Below are 6,377 nucleotides of genomic sequence, written 5' to 3'. Positions count from 1 at the left end.
TTAAAAAAATGTACAGAAGCTCTGTGAGTGCGACACTTCAACATTTTTATAAGAGTGCTTCTCTTTTAATATATAGGGGATGTGTCATATATAACGTCATTGATGTGCGGAAACTAATGGTTTTATAAAACGAATGCATTTAAAGAGGATAATGGCCTTAAAGGCCTAGGTTTATTACTTGTTTGTTTTTATTATAAACTAGATTAGGACCCGCGGTACACCGCGGGCAAAATTATTTATAACTAAAATATTTAAATTATGGTTAAATATGTTATAATTATATAATAATTGTTAAATAAACCATATAATACCGTAATATAATTTATTTTTTACATAATATTTATTTATTTAATTTAATTAGATATGTCTATTTTCTGATACCGATAGTGTTAACAAAATAATGAAATGATGTTTTATCTATGTAACACCGAATTAGTGATATTTTTTAATTTATATAAATATCGATAAAATCCGTCCCGCTATATAACCCCGTCCCGAGATATTTTAACTCACACTATATCATCTTAATTTTTAATATTTATTGTGTATCTATGGTATAATAATTATCATATTTAACTTTTTAAATATTTTAAATATTTTCATATTTAACCTTTTACAAATCTTTAAAATAAAGAACCGGAATAAACCAAATAAAAGTTTTTAAAGTTTGAATGCCTGATAAATCAAGATTTCTACTCATTTGTATTCAGAATCATTTTGGTCTCTTTTATAGTATGACTGTGAACCATTGCCAAAATTTTTTAGACGATATGGGATATTGTACCCGTATTTTTTTATTCATCTATTGAGTAATATATATATGTTTTTAAAATTTTGTATTACATCATATGCAGGAAAAAATCATAATTTTTATCAACTAAATGTATTATAGAATAATTTAAGATAATTCAAATTAAAAAATGAAAGAAATCATATATTTATGTTTGAATGAGGTAGAAAGATTTCCTTATTTTTTTAATCTTATCTATAATTAATTTTGAAATTTTGGTAACTAATATTAAAGTCAATGCATTAAATGTATAAACTTTTCAAAAAGTATTTTTGAGCAAAAACTACTGCAAAAATACTAGTATAGACTAGGTAATATCCTGCGCATCCTAGGTTTATTACTTGTTTGTTTTTATTATAAACTAGGTAATATCTTGCGCATATGCGCGGACTATTTTATTAGTTATGTTAATTTATTTTAGTTTATGTAATACTCATAATACTATGAGAATTTTCTGAGAACATTTTTTAATAAAGTTTTTTCTATTGGTATCTCTAAAAAGGGGTATTGAAAAAGATGCATTTTAAAAAATTTCCCTAAAAATACATATATAACAAACAAATTTCCTAAATGTCAGAAATACACTTTATTTATTCAAATCATACAATATCAAAATATACCACTTATTTAAAAAATATTGTCAATGATAAAAATAAAAATTTACTATAATATTTAAAATTTACCTAAAATATTTAATAATTAAATTCCAAAATTTATTTTTCAAATATTAAATATATTTCCTGTAAAATCATATGAAATGCAATGAAAAATGCCAAATATTAATTTAATTTTAAATCTCTTTTATATTCACCTTAATTTAAGCTATATTGCTAGGTTAAATTCTAATGAATTCCTCTTTCTAGTATATTTTCAGAAATGGAATATCAAATTATTTTTTATATAAAAAATCATTAAATTACAGAATTATGAATTAAATAAACATTATAATGATATTTATATAGTAATATTTTGGATCACGGATTGACGCTTCCCTTGTTCACAACTTTATGGTTTCGCTTGGCAAGAGGAAGGCTAAGTATCGTTTCTCCTAGAAAACCAAAAATGCCATCAAGCTCATGAAAGTGAACTTAGTGTGATTTTCGTCCAACATTAAACCTTATGAATCCAAATTTATTGCTAGTCGCTTCCTCTTGGCTGACATGGTTCACATGTACTTCCGAAGACGCAAGAAATTGACAAGTGGGAACCTTGTAAGTGGGAAACTCCATTTGATTTTTTTTCCTAAACCAATGTTCTTGAAGATTTGATGAACATCCGCATGATTTTCTAGTTGCGTGAGAAGGATGTGGTATGTGTATTTGGTTAACATGAACTAATTAACCGCGGTCAACATCTTGTAAAAATCGGTGTAAGTGTATTTCTTGGAAGGGACCTTCTCCTTTGATTTTTAGCAACTATGGGGATTTCATTCTTACGTTCACTACCACTCAACTTTTGAACCGGTTCTTTTCCTTGTACTTTCTTACCGGTGATAGCCGAGCTTGAAGGATTGTTTTTTGCTTATGTCTTCCTCACCAACCACCAGAAAAGATGATGCTGCCCCCAGCATTCTGCTACAAGAGGAGCCACCAGATCACCATTTAATTCTCCTTGATCGGCGGAAACCAAATAAGCAATCCAAGAGGACAAAACACCTACTCTAAAACGAGAAACAAAGTACAATTTGATTGAAAATCAAGGTAAGTTTCTTGATCCTAAAGATTTCAAAAGACTAACTTGTTATAGGTGCAGAAAGAAAGGACACACAGCAAAGTTATGCCCCACAATGAGAAATGAAGCAAAAACTGAACCAGTCACACCAATTTTGAACCGTGAGCCACAAGTCAATGACAAACCTATCATGGGAAATGTTATTGTAAGTCTTAGTGATACTAAGCTCCTCTTAAATTGGATTAAAATTTTGAATATGTGAAGCAATTACCTAAGTACAATGCTAGACGAGAGTCATTAGAACTTAAAGTTAAGCAAGAAATTGTTACACTTCATGAAAATTAAATAGTCTAAACTGATTTACCTTCTTATAATGATTAAATGACTGCCATAACACGCTTGTTTCTTGTCAAAAGTGTTGAAGTTATTACAGGTACAAAAAAAGATCACAAAGGTGCTTCATCGAGAAGAAATGAGTTCACGGACCAAAAGCAACACCGTGAGGAGTACACGCTTTTATCTATCAGACCAGCTGCCAATAGAGATGAGAGTGTCAATGATTTTCTCCAGATCAAAGAGAAGCCACCCGACGATGAATCACTGGATCAAATCCGAGGTAAAATTCTACATTCTCTTACATTTCAATGTACTAACTTGAGTTATCTATGTGTAGAGAATCAAGTTTTGAGGACAAAACTTCTTGAAGAGGGAGGGTATGATGCGGTCATAAAACCAACAGCCGAACCATAGCTCATTCAAACCGGATGCATTATACCAATCAGACCCGACTAGGACATATGTTCATTTTTTTAACCATATCAGCTCAAAAACGAAGACGCAAGGCATGAAACCACTCGGAAAATATTCTCTTCTCAGCTGAAAAACGCCTCAAAGGATAACCAGCCCAAAAGGAGTTCACATGAAGGAGTTCTTCAATTTACAAGTCAGCAAACCTCTAATAGACGCGATGGAGACAAATGACCATTCATTGAATCACCCGGAACGAAACATGAGGAACCAAGTTTCAAACAAACTTGTTTTGGAAACTTCACCCATCTGAAGAGCTCGCCGAATTTGAATCAAGTCAATACTAATTTTGGTTTAGGAGATATTAATTTTCTAAACCGAAGGACCCTCGACTTGCCTTATTTGGAACCTTGTGGATTTTGGAGACTCCAAACGTATTATTGGCGCCCAGGAGACTTTGTGATACTTATAGAAGGTTCCTACAACACTCTAAGATTCACTAAGAAACATGGGATCAAGCAAATTCCCACACACCTTCACTTTCCATATCCGGAACTGACCTTACCTTATTTACCTTATTTGGAGCCTAAGGAGATCGTTCAGAAACGGCTCTTTCCCTATCAAAGCTGGTGCTTTTTAAAGACCCTACACATGTCCCAGAATGTTCCAAGAAGTCACACCCACCTACCTTCTCAAGCTCTCAAAATACAAGCAACATGACATTCATTTTTGGCTGATTTTTGTGTTTAATGTTCTAACGGCTATATCTTTAAATATGTCGATTCTCTTGATTTTCTTAGCTTAGTGACCGTTGTCTGAGCCCTTTATAAACTCAGTTCGTCCATCTTTGTAAAGACACCCTTGATCATTTTTAAAGTAGTAAGAACATTTTTTTCTTTGTCAAAGTTTGAGTCTTTTCCATTTATTCATTAGTCTTTATAGAGTAGGTTTTTAGGCGTATTTGAAGCTGCAGATTAAGTTTGTTGATTAGTTCAACATCCTTCTTTCTTTCATTGATTGAGTGAGTCGACTAACCCATTAATTGTGCGAGTCAATCACATTGATCCATCATTCTACCCCTTGATTCACGAGAGAGAGCGTTATAGCCAGCTTGCTAATGCCAACTTCCGCAAGTTAAGCTTGGATTTTCTTGATCACTGAGTGATCATAAGTTGGATTGGTTCCAATCTTATGTCATACACCCTCTGTTCCGTAATATAGAATGTTTAGGAAGTCTTTTGTTTCACTTTATAAGATGTTTTACAAATTTATATACAGATTTTAATGTTATTTGAATTTTTGACCCTTTAGGGTTTGAATGGTAATTGCGGTCAGGGCGGTCAAATCCTTATGCGGTTTGGACCGCTTTATTTTTAATGCGGACAAGAAACCGCTATGGACAAATTTATTTGTATGCAAAAGCGGTCCGTAGTTGGTCTGTTGCGGTTTTGTCTCTGTGTGTAAATGGTTGCAGTGGTTGGGGCGGACAAATCCGTCTGCGGACTGGACTGCTTTTTATTTACCATCCAGCAAATGTACTCCGCAGTGGTGCGGTCCAAATAAAGCAGAGACAAAACCGCAGCGGACCAACTGCGGACCGCTTTTGCATACAAATAGAGTTGGTCCGCAGCGGTCTGTTGTCCGCCTTAAAAATAGAGCGGTCTAGACAGCAGACGGGTCAAGGCGCGGTTACCATTCAAACCCTCTGTTTTTTTGGACTGCACCACTGTGGACTACGTCAAATCCGCCCCAACCGCTGCAACCATTCACACTTTGGGTGTGAATGGTTGTAGCGGTTGGGGCGGACAAATCTGTCTGCGGACTAGATCGCTTTTCATTTACCATTCAGCAAATGTAGTCCGTATTGGTGCGGTCCAAATAAGTTGAGACAAGACCGCTGCAGACCAACTGCAGACGGCTTTTGCATACAAATAGAGTTAGTCTGCAGCAGTCTGTAATCTGCCCAAAAATAGAGCGGTCCAGACCGCAGACGGATTTGGCCGCTCTGACCGCATTTACCATTCAAACCCTTTAGGTCTGAATGGTGACTGCGGTCGGGGCGGCCAAATCCGTCTGCGGTTTAGCCTGCCCCAAAAGTAGGACGAACAGCAGATCGCTGCAGATCAATTTTATTCGTACACAAAAATAGTTCGCAGTTGGTCCACAATGGTTTTCTTTCTGTATCTTTTAGACCACACTACTGCGGACTAAATTTGTAAATAGTAAATAAAAAGCGGTCTAATCCACTGATGGATTTGTCTGTCCTGACCGCTTTCACCATTCAAACCCTTTAAATTATGCAGTTTTTTTATCATTGGTTGAATTGTATGTTTAATTAATTATTAAATGATGTTTAGGTTTAAAAAATAAAATCTAATCTTTATACTTTTATCTGAAACATCTTATAAGGGATTTGGGATAGATAGTAGTACTTGTTTTATAGGTCCAAAAATGTACGGATACTTTTTATTTCTCAGGTAAATAAAAAAAAATTTGTCACACGACAGGTTTTTGAGTTAAATTTTCTTCACATTTTATAAGAGAAACTAAAAAAGTTTATTTGACAAGAAAGATAGGAACTTTTTATTAAAATATTTTAATAATTGCCACAAACCCAAATGCTTGGTTTGGTTTAGGCTACCGAAATAATCGGATCAATTCTATAATGTGTGATCACTTTAATTTGACAATAGTATTAATCAAACCCCCAAAACAATTTCTTTTTTGGGCCTAAAAAATTATCTATTATATGTTGTGAATTATAACTACAAATACACTTATATGTATTTTGTAATCTATACTAATAAAAAGTAGAAGCTATAAGCTTCTAAAGCTGTCCACCTAGGATTTAAAACCTCCAATTGTAATAAGACATGTCACTCATTAACATTTTTTAAAGTTTCCAGAAGTTTCTATATTAAGAATTATTTTAAAACAACCTATCAGGATTTGACATGTCGTCATTAACATTTTTTAAAAATTTCCAGAAATGACAATTTTAAATTTATGGAAATAAAAGAACCTATGAATAATATCCCACATTGGCTAGAAAAGTTTTAGACAATGGTTGAGAACCAGTATAAATAAGATTAATATGCTTCCAACAACGAATAAGCAGGAAAGCTTGATTTATCAAGCGTCCAAGTTTAAAAATTATTCGGTTTGATCC

Source organism: Camelina sativa, chromosome 5 (genome assembly GCF_000633955.1).
Source record: "Camelina sativa cultivar DH55 chromosome 5, Cs, whole genome shotgun sequence".
NCBI lineage: Eukaryota > Viridiplantae > Streptophyta > Magnoliopsida > Brassicales > Brassicaceae > Camelina > Camelina sativa.
The sequence above is the reverse complement of the archived record's forward strand: the minus strand, read 5'-3'. Positions refer to the sequence as shown.